The sequence below is a fragment of the Myotis myotis genome, unplaced genomic scaffold, assembly GCF_014108235.1.
Source record: "Myotis myotis isolate mMyoMyo1 unplaced genomic scaffold, mMyoMyo1.p scaffold_m19_p_4, whole genome shotgun sequence".
NCBI classification, from domain to species: Eukaryota; Metazoa; Chordata; class Mammalia; order Chiroptera; family Vespertilionidae; genus Myotis; species Myotis myotis.
In genome coordinates, this window is record NW_023416346.1 from 122,255,928 (window position 1) to 122,269,889 (window position 13,962).

Sequence of the window (13,962 nt, forward strand, 5' to 3'; positions counted from 1 at the left end):
GCTAGTAATTTCTTATGCTGGAAAAGTTGACTGAGGCATAACAGTGTAGAGGTTGAATATGAGGTTCTTACATTGAATTTTAAAAAATGATATCAATAAATCACCAAGTGCCTATCTTCCATAGGTTATCTGTCAAATAGGGCTAGATAATAATGTCACTTCTTACTCATTTACAGTGGGAACAATGAAAACTTTATGGGTAAAAGTTTCCTTGTCTTTTTCTCACTGGATTAGACTAAGAAGCAATTAAGTGTTTAGTACATCTCAAGTGGCAAATAAATTTGGAAACAGAAGAATTTTAATTTCTAGCCCAAGTGTCAAATATACAACAAAAACTTAACAAAGGAAAAACTGGCATGGTGGTTTTCTTAGTTACTTGGTGGGACCCATCCTACTTGTACAATTGTTTCTTTCTTTCTCATATATGTATTTTTTAGTTGTATTTTATTTCATTATTGACAATACAATATAAAAACAGCTTAAATAGAGGAAAATGCTCAGTATTTGTTGCTTTCCAGTGGAAAGAGAAGTTAAGAGTTAATTAGAAAAATATCAGGCATGGAAATTGAGGTTGATTTAAGGTTGCAGTAATTATGTAAATTCAGTTTTCCTGATTGTTTTCATATAAATGGAAGAAAGTTTACCTCTAGTTAACTTTGTATGAATGAAGCTTAATGTAAGACTTGCATTTTAAAAAAATCAACTATGTGGGGGTTTTTGTGAAATAGCAAATTAATGCTCTGAAAAGGAAGTAATTGGTATGTTCTTGCATGTGCACTTACTTTTAAGGTGGTGACTATTTACACCCTAAAGAAAGTCATGCTGTTTTGAAACACTTTACTTCCAACATGTAAGGTGGAGGGCTGTGGTTGCCTCACTAAGAGGGTTGGGTCTGTTGATTATGGAGTCATTCAAAGGTGGATTTCTCACCAGGTGGTCTTTAATATTGTTCCCTCTTCTTCAGCTCTGGGCAGAGGTAACCAGGAAAATTCTAGTCCCTGGAGTATGTTTGGCAAGTCTCAAGCTAGGTAATGGGAGGGAAGGGAAAGATGGAAAGTGTAGGATGAAAGAGAGGAGAAGAAGGGAAGAGACAAAGAGAAGACAGGAGAAAGGGGAGGAGAGAAAATAAAGCTTTCATTGCTGCAGAAAAACAGCCTGGTACCAACAGTTGCAAGAGGTCCATCAGCTGTTTTTCCTGGTCTGGTTCATTCCACCTCAGCAGGCAGCCTTGCCAGTGATTAATATGTCATCTTTTCAATGTTACAGAAAGCAATTCCAAAAGCTCTCTCAGTCACTTCTACAATATAATAATGATCAATACCAGTACATTCTTCCTGCTGTTTAATAAATCCCTTGGGCTGTGGTTTAAACCACCTTTTAGGCACCATCTCTGCCCATAGTAGAGACAGAGTATACCTAGTTACCATTTTCTTTCTGTGAGTGCCCTGTATACATAGTGGATATTATTCATAAGCCATCACAACCTCCATCTGGACATGCAAAGTGGATTTTTCCCAGTCTATTCACAGATTATATTTTTAATATGTTCCATAAGGTTTCTGCTCCATATCTCCATGGTACCTTCTGGCCAGTGACTGTTTTGTTCTTTATGCTTCAGCAACATCAAACTGATTCTGAGTCATGCCCACTTAATGCCAGTCTCTGGCTCCATGTCTTGGTTTAGGCCATTTCCTCTCTTTGGAATGCTCTTTTCCATTTCTTCACACAAAGGGAGTTGCACATCACTTAGGAGGCAGCATAACTGTTATCTCCTTGAGGAAATTTTCCTGGATCAATTTCCCTACACTGGATTAGGTGCCCTTCTTCAGAGCTCCCATTATACCTGTGACAGAGCTCACAGCTGGTTCATATGGCACTTCTAGAAAGCCTGGCATTCTGGATTCAGATTCTAATGGTACTCTTGGTCAAATGCCCTTGTGCAGAGCGCAACCTGCACAACCATACAGAGTGGCCATGTTTTTGGTACATAGTAGGCATTCAGTAAGTGTCTGTTGAATAAATTAGCTTTGGTTTTCCAGAGTCATCTCACAATTTAACTCCTCTTGAATCATGGCATCCAGAACTGAACAAACCAGTGTGTGCAGGTAAAGGTCCTATTAGACAGGGTCTCATTAGTAATGGGGCCACCACAAAGTTCTAGAACAGCGGTTCTTAACCTGTGGGTCACGACCCCTTTGGGAGTGGAACGACCCTTTCACAGGGGTCGCCTAAGACCATCGGAAAACACATATATAATTACATATTGTTTTTGTGATTAATCATTATGCTTTAATTATGTTCAATTTGTAACAATGAAATTGGGGGTCACCACAACATGAGGAACTGTATTAAAGGGTCGCGGCATTAGGAAGGTTGAGAACCACTGTTCTAGAACCACTCTTATTTGTTCCTCAATGGCATACCTGCCACTCTACAGTCAAGAACCTGCATATCCCCAACCATTTCCTGTATTGTATATGTCCACAGCCTAACCTTCACCATCATTTCTATCTATGCAATTTGCTTTTCCTACCATGGTGGAGAAGTTTCTCTTTGAGTGTATCTATCCCCATTCCCAATTTTCAAGGCCTCATTTTCTCCTGGTCCTTTCTTCTATGGTATCAGTGATATTGCCAGGAACTAGGAGAGACTCTGCTCCTAAATCTGGGCCACTAATTAATCATTAGGTTCTAAATGAAGTGGTGAACCCTCCAGGATGCTTCATGTCACTGGGTTTGTCTTTGGTTGATCCTGGGGCGGCATCACATTACCCCAAGGCAGTGGGACAAATGCCTGTGGCTGCTGTTACCTGTGTAGTATTTTGCTCACTGTTTTGTTCATTATCCCCAGGATTATATGGGCCCCATAGCTGACACCCAGGGCTTCCAAGCACAGGAGTTCTGGTTCTTGGATACAGCTTTTCTGAGAGCTTCCTCTACACTGGAGAGCTCTAAGTACATACAGATTTAATTTCCTTCCCACCCAAACCACTTGTAGAGTCTGCTTGTCCCCCTTCCCCCCTTCACCTTTTTTTTTTTTCTGGTCACGCTGGTATTGCCCTGGGTTTTAGCCAGCTTGGTAAATAGAGGAAATTGGATGCATTTCTAGCCTCCCTGATGTCATATTTTGGGGCAGTCCGCAACTGGGGGAGGTTTCAGTTAATCCTAGCAATTGGTTAGTTTGCCGTTCTTCTCTGAGAAGCTTCTCTGTTCCTTGCCATGTCTTACATAAGTCCATATGGTTCCTTTTTTGACTTGCCCTTTTCTTTCAATGATGTAAGAAGTCCAAACATTGGCAGTGGCTATGTTTTGTTACTGGAGTGCTAGTGCTGATCGGATCCTGATTCCTGTTTAGTTTTTTAGGAGATACAGGTTGGTGGGTGTGTGGTGGCGATAGTGACAAGGAGGCATCCACAGGCTGAAAGATGTATAATTCTTTAATTAAGTTTAGGCCTCTGTGTCCATCAGACATTTTCACATCATTGCTTTTGACATTCTTTTCCACAACTTGCTCAAGTGAGTTCCTGCTTCCCGGCTGGAAAGTTGGTTTCTTGGCTCTGATACCAGAAATCCTAGGGCTTTCAATGGAGCCTTTCTAATTGGGTTAGAGCAGGGCCAGGGGAGATGGCATCAGCTGAGCAAGTGATGGCATTACCTCCCAGTTAGCCTCCCTCTGAGCTTGATTTAGGAGCTCTGTTTGGAGAACCCGAATAGCTTGGCTCTCCCTTTGTTCTGCTTTTCTCTTCTAGGAGAAATATATTTAATTGTATAAGTAAGACATGAATACATGTCTGTGTTCCATGGAGGAAAAATTGGGCTTCATCCTTTTTCTCCATCACACTTCTATCTGTAGAGGCTTGATGGGTTCCTTCAAGGCTTTTTTGGATACACTATATAAATATATAGTGACAAGTGTGAATGTATCCAAATGTATAGATATAGTTTTGCTTAACATACTCTCATCTATATTTTAATAAACTTGATTTTTTCATTTGATTTATATTTGACAATCTTCATATGTCAATACATATAGGCCAACTTCATTTTTAAAGCATTAAATATATTCCATAATATGGATAGACCATCATTCATTTAACTATTCATCTACTGATGGATACTTAGGCTTTCTTTCCCCCTCACTTAAAGTTTCAATGACAATGTGTGTATATTTTTGCGTATATGTGTCAATATTTCTGTAGGGACCATCTCTGCAATTAGAATTCTGATCAAGAGGTATGCACATTTAAAATTTTGAAACATAGCTAAACTATTCTCTCAAAGTTTACATTTACACCAATCGTGTATGTAAGGCTTCATTTTCCCACATGTTCTCCAGCTTTGGATACTAGTAAGCTTTTAACATTTTTTCATCCAGAGGGCAATACATTTCACTGTTACTTGTCCTGTTTTTTTACTTGGAAGTGGTCCAGAGGGGCAAAGAGAGTCTTGTGTTGTTTATTAATAAACTGGATTACTGGGAAATATTAAGTGTGGTTATTTGTGGTTATCAATAAGGTTTTGGAAGAGGCAATGTGCTTGAGTTGTGAAATTTCATAAAAAATATCTATGTAGAAAATCCTTATTCACCCAAATGTGGAGTGCAATTATTTCTGTATTCAAGTCACAGTTGATTAGTTTGTTTGATTATTTTAATGTTTTTCAGTTGTTAATTCTACATTCGTTCTACATTGAGCACTGGGACATGTGTTTGTAATTTGTTCATTCTAGGACAGGACAACATGCTTGGCCTTCATTTTTTTCTTCTTTAAACATTGCTTAATGAAGTTTCTCTGGCATATTGGACTTTAATCTACTAAGAACTACTCCTTTTGTTTCTCTTAAAGAACACATTGTGATCAATAGAAACTCACCATGACTCCTTATTTCTTCTTTGAATTTATATTCTGGATTCCTCCTAGAGCACTGAACTTCTGTCATAACAGTCTGTTTTTAGTTGGTTCCAAGATCACCCTGTAGATGGTTTCTTCTTGCAAATCTTGATTTAAAAATTATTATGTTTATATTTCACATGAGAGGATACCATTGTGTGATGCCATTAATGAAGCCTGAGACTGAGCAATAATACAATGCTACTAAGGCATTAACAAGGTCAGCCCCCCAAACTGGCTTTGGCTTGTTTTCCAGTCTGTAATATTTCCTTAAGAGCAGGGTTTGCATCCTCTGTTTCTTTTGTAACTCTGCTGCCAAGTTCAAGCCTTGGTATATAGTAGAGGTCTCTGTACAGCCTCTGCTTGATGAGCTGACTGTAGTATTGAAGCATTATGGTGCTAAGAAGGTCCCCTTTCCATTCATCTATTTTTTTTCTTTTCTTTATTTTCAGATTTGTGCAGAATTTCTCCATCTTTCCTCCTGAACTTCCTGTCAGGTAAGTGAGGCTATTTCTAAGAGGTAATGTAGAAATAATGAACTGTTTGGTTGTGTGTTTTTTCCCTTTCAAATTACTCTCCTTCATTCCAAATTCCCACCCCCTTAACTGCTGTATTCTTTTTTGTTTGTTTTGTTTTTAACTCCTCACTCCCACCCACTTGGAGCCTTCTTCTCTTCAGACATTTTCTTTTCCTTGGGGATTCCATGGCTGAACAGTTTCTTTTCTGTAATCCCACTGTTTTTGTAGGTACAGATTTTGAAATGACAGTGCAGTAAAATCTAGGGAAGGAGAATGATCATTTACTTGTACATAGAACTCTTAGGGATTTTGTTTCACTGTTTCCCCTTTCTTTCTCCCTGGACTGGCTTCCTTATTTCCAACAGCTCTTCTTCTGTTTTGAAATAAAACATTTAAGTGTTCTCTCTCTTACCTAAAGTGTTGTGTGCAGCAGCTTCTAAAGGCTCCTCCCAACGAGATTTCTGCTCCTAACTCCCTTCTACATAGAAATTCTGAAGCCACTATTGATGTATAGTTCCTGTTTCCTTTGAGACTCATAAATAGTGGTTATTTCTGGGACTTCATTGGTATAAATAATATAAATCTTATAACAATACAAATACTTATTATAATTATTCTAAATTATAATTATCCTATTATAATACTATATAATAAAAGCCTAATATGCTAAGTGTCTGGTCGTCCGTTCAACCAATCAAAGCATAATATACTAATGATATGCAGAGACCGCTCAACTGCTCACTACGATATACATTGACCACCAGGGGGCAGACACTCGAACCAGTAGGTTAGCTTGCTGCTGGGGTCCAGCGGATCGGGACTGAGCGAGATGTGCTGGATACTCTCTGGAGCCTTCCCGCAGTCCCTCCCTGACTGGCCAACCTCCCGTGTCCCTCCCCGGCCCTGATAGTGCACTGGTGGGGACCCTCAGCCTGGCCTGTACCCTCTCGCAATCCAGGACCCCTCAGGGGGGCACACTGACTGTTAGGTAGTTCCATCTATATAATAAAAGCCTAAGCGACCGTTACAGCAGAACGATTGGAACGCCCGGTCACTATGATGCACACTGACCACAAGGGGGCAGATGCTCAATGCAGGAGCTGCCCCCTCATGGTCAGTGCACTCCCACAGGGGGAGCACCGCTCAGCCAGAAGTTGTGCTCATGGCTGGCAAGCACAGCAGTGGTGGCAGGAGCCTCTCCCATCTCTGTATCAGCACTAAGGAGCAGCAAGCTGAGCAGTAAGGAGTGAGCAGGCAGGTGGTAAGGAGTGAGGGGTCCTGACTACGAGAGGGGTGTCTGCCTGCCAATTTAGGATTGGGGATCAGGCCTAAGCCGGCAGGCAGATATCCCCCAAGGGGTCCCAGACTGTGAGAGGGTGCAGGCCAAGCTGAGGTAGCCTCCCCTCCCCTGTGCATGAATTTTGTGCACTGGGCCTCTAGTTTAGATTATAAAAACATAGTTATTACAATAAATGCTAATAAGTTATTGCTATAAACAATGTTAAAATACTTGTGCAGAGTCACACAACTAGTGAATGTCCAAGCTGGAACTTGAAGCAGGAGTTGGCATAGAGTGATGACAAAAGCAAGAAAAGGCGCAGAATATTGGTGGGTGGTTTGCTTTCCTTAGTACCTCACTGCCTCTCAAATGTGATCTGATGATATAAACCATGTACTTCTGTCCCATCCCTGCTCCCATCCCCCCCAGTACAGATCAATACCTTGAGGATGCTTTTAAGGAGAGTCTCCTATTTTCTTCTCTACTTATTTATAGAATTATTGTGCAGCAACTGATTTGGAACCAAATAATTTTAAAAATATATTCTGAGTGCCTGCTGTGGGTAGAGTTGCATGCTGTGGGAGTTAGGGTAAGGTGAAGACCAAGTCTATATAGAAGAAGATATTGTGTTCTGGTGCCTTGTTTTGTTTTCAGGCCAAGATGAGTCTCATGGACCATGAAGAAAAAGCATGCAGAAAGATTTTTTTAAGTTTTAAAAAAATCACTATTTGGCCACACCAATGGCCAATTAATCTAAGTAGTGGCTGTGAGCTCTTGCACACAGGAGAGATATCTGTCTTGTTTATTATATCCCGAGTCTGTAGTGTAGTACCTTTCATATAATAGAACCTCAATAGATATTGGTTATTTCCTTGTCAGGTTTCTACAGATGAATGACTGCAGAAAATAATTCTAAAATCTATTTACATTTAGCTCAGGAGTGTATTGTAAACTTATCTTTTAATTATGTTTGTATTAACATTTCTTGACTATACTAGGACCTTCAATATATTACTTCATTTCATCTCTACAGGAACCTTATGAGGTAGATCCAGTCATTACCTCCACTGTTTCAGATGAAGAATTTAGGTCCAGAGAGGTTAAGGAATAAGCCAAGGTTACACTGTAAGTGATGGAGCTTGGATTTGAAGAAAGGCATATGGCTCTACCATTCATGCTCTTGTATCCTAGGCTATTCTGCTTGTTTGTGTTGTTGAACACATTTACTACGAACACTGGGAGAGGATCCTGAAGAGTGAAGGGAGATAAAGTAGGCTTTCATTTTGCCTTGGGTAATTCGCACATGGGTAATCGAGGATGGTAGATTGCAAGTAGGAGAAATTTGGAGATAAGCAAGGGAGTTAAAGAATATAACACCTTTCACAAGGTTTTATGAATATTCATTTACTTTAATGGCATATTTTACTTCTAATCTTGATGTCTGATATTGATTCACTTGTTTATTGAGTAAAACTACTTTTTCCCTTTAGAAAGCACTTAATGCTTATTAAGAAAATCATTTTGCACTGTAAAGACCAAACAAATAATTTTCCTTCCATTTGCTTCTAGAGATGTGAAAGCTTTATATTACAATCATCCTGTCTAGTTCACCATTGACTTTACTTTATGCTATGAAAAATGACATACAAAGCTGCCATCCATTTGGGAGTTCATATCCAGCACTTACCAGTTAACCCAGTTTCTGTCATTTTTAGGACATTGTTTTGTGGGGTTTTTTGTTTGTTTTTGTGGTATTTTTTTTTCTTTCATATGGGATGCTGTTTATCTTACTACAGCATTGTTGGCTTTAGTTCTTGGTGACTTCATCTTCCAAAAATGTTGTTGTTGAAGTTCAAAATAATTCATTTTGTCCTATATTTATTCAAATGACCCCAATTTACACGATTAAAAATTGCTGCTAGACATTTTTGTGAGCATTCCAGAGAATTTTGTAAATAGTCTCATTTGATTTATAAAATGGGTAAAACTGTGAAGACTTTCCTTGTCAGGTTTTGGCACCAGGGTTATGCTAGCCTGATAAAAATGAGTTAGGCTATGCTCTTTTCCTAGTTTTTGAGTTCTTGTGAGATTGGAATTCTTATTCTTTAAGTATTTGATAGAGCAAATGTGAAAACATCTGGGCCTATAATTTTCTTTGTGGGAAAATTTTTGAGACTTTTAATGGTTAGATGTCTATTCAGGTTTATTCTTTCTCCTTGATTACTTCTTGATAAGATATTTTTCTAAGAATTTTCCCATTTTTATCTAGATTCCAACATTACTAAAGTTGTCCCTAAGATCCTTTTATCATTTTTATAGCACCTTCAGTTAAGTTGCTTTTGAAATTCTTTCTATTGGTTATTTGTTTACACTTTCTTTTCATTCCTCCCTTGCCCTCCTTCCTTCCTCCCCTCCTCTTAATTTTGCCAGAATTGACTTTACAAAGAATAGCTTTGGCTTTGTTAATAACCTTTGGTTTTTTATGTTTTTTTTCCTATATCATTATTTCATGCTTTTATTTTTATTATTTCCTTTCTTCTCCTTTGGGTTTATTTTGCTGTTCTTTTTAAATCTTCCCGAGGAGTTTAACTTATTAATCTTAAGCCTTTCTCTTTTTCTAAAATGCACATTTAAAATATAAATTTCACTCTAAAGATCGTTAGCTCTATCCCCATGTGTTGATTATGGTGTTGTTATTATTGATCAAGTCAAATATTTTCTAATATATGTTATGAATTCTTCTTTGACACATAAGTTATTTACTTAATAACAATTTAACTTTTTGTTGTGACAACTTGATTGTGTTGTGGTCAGAGAACATTCTCCTTTTCTTTTTCCAATTCTGTAAAACATTTTTGAAACTTGTTTTGGATTGGTTGGCTTTCATAAATATTACATGTGCACTTGACATGATTGTGTACTCTATGGTCTTTAAGTCAAGTTGGTTAAATATTGAAATATTCTATATCTTTTGTGACTTTTTAGTTTGAATTTTATCTATTGCTGATGCAGATGCATGAATATCCCTCAATATGATTTTGAATTTTTTCTATTTCTCCTTGATTTCTGTAAAAAATACTGCTTTGTGTATTTGAGGTTATATTATTAGTTGCATTCACATGTAAATTTGTTCAGTCTTCCTATTGAATTGAATCTTTTATGGATGAACCATTTGATTTATAGGTAATGCTTTAAAGTATAATTTGTCTGATATTAGTACAAACATATTAGTTTTCTTTTGACATTGCATATCTTTTCCATCTTTTTATTTTCCAACTTTCTGTATCATGTTCTAGTTGTGTCTTTGTAAATAGCATATTTAGCATATATAGTTGGATTTTGTATTTTTTCCAGTCTGATAATTTTGCCTTTTAATTGAATAATTTAGTCCATTTATATTTAATGAATCATTGATTTGTATTGTGTTTAAATTTACCATCTTTTATTGTTCCTAACCATTCTTTATTTTTCTTCCCTTCTTTCAGATTGACTAAATATTCTGAAAACCATTTTCCCTACTCCATTAGTTAGAAAATTATATGGTTCACTTTTATTTTTTAGTAGCTACTATAGAAATTACAATGTCTACTGACCTTTTCAATGTCTAAAGATAATCAATAGCTTTAGTCTCCTCTAAGATAATACAAAGATCCTGGAAGACTAATTTTATTTTTCATTTCCTAATTAACTGGTACACCTAAGATTATATATATATATATATATACAGTTGTCATATTTTTATTCTATCATGTTTCAGTTATCTCTATAAGATATTATTAACTAGAGGCCCGGCCTGCACCCTCTCACAGTCCAGGGCCCCTGGCTCCTTACCGCCTGCCTGCTTGCTGTTCCTTATTGCTCAGCTTGCTGCTCCTTAGCGCTGCTGCAGAGGCTGGAGAGGCTCCTGCCACCGCCATTGTGCTTGCCAGCCATGAACCCGGCTTCTGGCTGAGCAGCACTCCCCCTGTAGGAGCGCACGGACCACCAGGGGTCAGCTCCTGCATTGAGCGTCTGCCCCCTGGTGGTTAGTGCACATCATAGCGAACTGTCACTTAGGCTTTTATTATATAGACTAGAGGCCTAATGCATGAAATTTGTGCAAGGGCCTCTGCCGCAGCCCCTGCCCACCGCCACTGCGGCTGGGGGCCTCTGCTGTCTCTGCTGCCTCTGCCGTGGCCCCCGCCCACTGCAGCTTTGTCTGGAAGGGAGGACACCCAGAAGGATGTTTAGTATAATTAGCATATTACCCTTTTATTATTATAGATATTTTATATGGTCAGTTCATTTGGATTTACCAATAACTAGTGCCATCCTTAGCTCTGGGCAATGGGGGTCTCTGGCCTGTGTCTCGTGTTTTATAGGTCCTCTCTCTGGCCCTTCCCTAGTCATACACCTCTCTAGAGAGTGAGAAGTCTGTGAGACAAAGACATTCCCACCTGGAGCCTGCTTCCCTCTCTACTAACCCTTGCTTCATGCTCTGGGAATCCAGGACCCTAGAATTCCCTATCCAAACATTATGTACCTATTTCCAGGACCTGCACAGGCCTCTTATCCAGGGCAAGCCATGTTGCCAGTTGTACAAAGGATGACACTGCTTTTAGGAGATAGGGGGGTTTGGATACACGGGTTGGGGTGTTCATATATATAAACAAAGCCTCTTGTAGTTTGAGAAAGAGGCTCAGTGGAAGGATAAGGGCAAACTGGATCTCTTTTTAAATTACATATGTTAGGAATGGGCCTGATTACATACTAACTGCTTTCTTTGTTCTTTATTCCTTGTTGCATCTCATATCTTACAACTTTTGCCTGAATATATCCTTTAGGATTTATTTCAGTAAAGATTTGAAGGCAATTAACAAGGTAACAATTTTGTTTGTTTTCTGGCTTCCATTGTTGCTTCTGAGAAAATAGATGTCTGTCTAACATCCAATCTTTGAAGATTAACTGTCTTGTTTTCTCTGGGTACTTTTAAGATTTTCTCTTTGTCTTTGTTTTTTTTTTTTTTCAATTTCACTGTTTTATGTCTAGCTGTAGATCTCTTTTATTTATTGTAGAGAGTATTTGGGCTTCCTGAATCTGTGGGTAGGTGCTTTTCACTAGTTTGGGGTCATTCAGTTCTTATCATTTCAAACATTGGCTCTGCCCTATCCTCTCCTCTTTGAATTTTATTTAAGTATATGCTAAACTTTTCTTCATGTCTTTGAACTTTTCTTTTGTATTTCATATCTGGAGCTCAAGTTTGCTTCAGTAGATTCATACTCTCAGGCAAAAGCAGCTCCTTTGCATATATTACCCTTCTGAGTTCCTGCTTTGGCTTCACCTTTGGCCTGGTGATTCTTTTCTATCTTGTCAAGTCTTTGATATGTTTAAGAAAATGCTTTTTTATTGTCTTTAGCAGAAGGTTTGGTCAAAATAATTTAACCTAACATATTCCTGGAACACTGAAGACATTTTTTTCTGAGATATTTGCTGTATCAGGGTCTTAAGAGCTCAATCAAAATTTAATTATGCTTTTACTAAGTTTCCTGATTCTTTTTAAAAAGTAATAAAACCGAAGACTCTAAAAAAATCCAAAACAACCCTGGATTTCTCTGACTTCTTGACAGTTGAATGATCCAAGTTAATTGCTTTTTCACCTTTTAGTTCTTGCTTTACCTGTACTGAGAACCTCTTCAGTTATCTCCCTTTTTAATTTCCCCTTGTGCTAGTCTTACTAGCCAGCACTTAAGACTCAATGTAAATATCTCAAAGGCATAAAGTTTTTTTTAGAAAACTTAGGGAACAATTATCATCTGTCTTATTATTCAAGTAAAAATATTGATTATTGCATTCATACAGAAGCCATGGTATAATCAAAGTATGCCAGTTGACTAGAGGTAACAGAGAGTAAATCTCACCCAGACCTGTCCTACAATGGTATCAAATTATTTCCCCCTTTTAATCTTATTCTTTATTCTATATCTAAAGATAGATTTATCATTCATTGCCATTCAAGCTTACACATATGATACAGATTTTTAAAATATGATAGTGATACTATTTAAAATAAAATTGAAGAGACCTAGAACAATTTCTTAGAATGTTACAAGCAGGGCCATGCACACAGTCATGTAGCTTGTGCACTATACAATCCTAGAAGTTGCCACTTACATAAGAGTCCACAACCATAAAAGGGGGCCCTGGACTGAGATAATTCTGAGATAGTCTTTAATGAGAAGTTGTCTAGTGTCAAGATCTAGATTTCACTATTGAAATGCTAGCAAATAGTTTTCTCCGTAATTGATGCTATCTCACCACCCATCCTTACCACCTTAAAAATTTGCTAAGAACCAGTAACTATTCAAATAATTTTTATTGATTACCTAGACAGCATTAAGTTAATCCAACTTGCACCAGAAGATGAAGAAAAGTTCCAGCTGAAAAGATTAAAATGTCTTAAATGTATAATGAATAAGAGTTTAAAAAGCCATAGATTTCTCTCTTTGATCAAAGATCCTAGGGACCTTATGACCTAGCAGGATGTTCTCTAGTTTATGCAAAAGGCAATAGGAGCTATATTACTTCAAATACCATAACACTTCTCTGATTATGAAGTATATATTCAGCTTTGAGGAAACATATTTCAGGCTTAACAACTGAAAGCAATCTTTTCAATGATGCCTTGTCTGTACTAAGCTTTTTCTTTTAATATATTTTTATTGATTTCAGAGAGAAAGGGAGAGGGAGAGAGAGATAGAAACATCAATGATGAAAGAGAATCATTGATTTGCTGCCTCCTGCATGACCCACACTGGGGATTGAGCCTGAAACCTGGGCATGTGCCCTGACTGGGAATCGAACTGTGACCTCCTGTTTCATAGGTTGATGCTCAACCACTGAGCCATGCCGGCCGGGCTGTACTATGCTCTTCGTGATCCTTATTCTCTTTTCAGGATGATGGCTGGAATCACCCTTCATTCTGGCATTTCCTGCCCTCATTTGAGAGTGGAGTACAAGCTCTCTTCAATGAAAGGCATAGTTTATTTTGATCAGAGGCCCAAGCTTTAGCCCATAATAACTCGTCACTGTGTACCATGACTAATTTAACTGACAATATTTTATATGCCACTTAGGTCCTACCCTAGGAGTTGGCAAAACTCAAGAATATGTTTGCAGCCCTGGCCAGTGTAGCTCAGTTCATTTGAGTGTTGGCCCCATATACTGAAAAGTTTTGGGTTTGATTCCCCATCAGGGCACATACCTAGATTGTGGGTTTGATCCCTGGTCAGGGCAAGTAC

At 38.1% G+C, this 13,962-nt stretch overlaps 1 protein-coding gene across 3 annotated transcripts in view; it reads left to right on the plus strand.

Moving 5' to 3' along the window:
* Positions 1 to 13,962, plus strand: part of ADGRG2 (adhesion G protein-coupled receptor G2) — a 117,586-nt gene that overhangs the window by 24,243 nt on the left and 79,381 nt on the right. For all 3 annotated transcript variants that reach the window (XM_036305822.1, XM_036305820.1, XM_036305821.1), the window contains exon 2: positions 5,341 to 5,385. The gene's annotated coding sequence lies outside the window, so the exon portion shown is untranslated. The remainder of the gene's footprint in view (positions 1 to 5,340; positions 5,386 to 13,962) is intronic.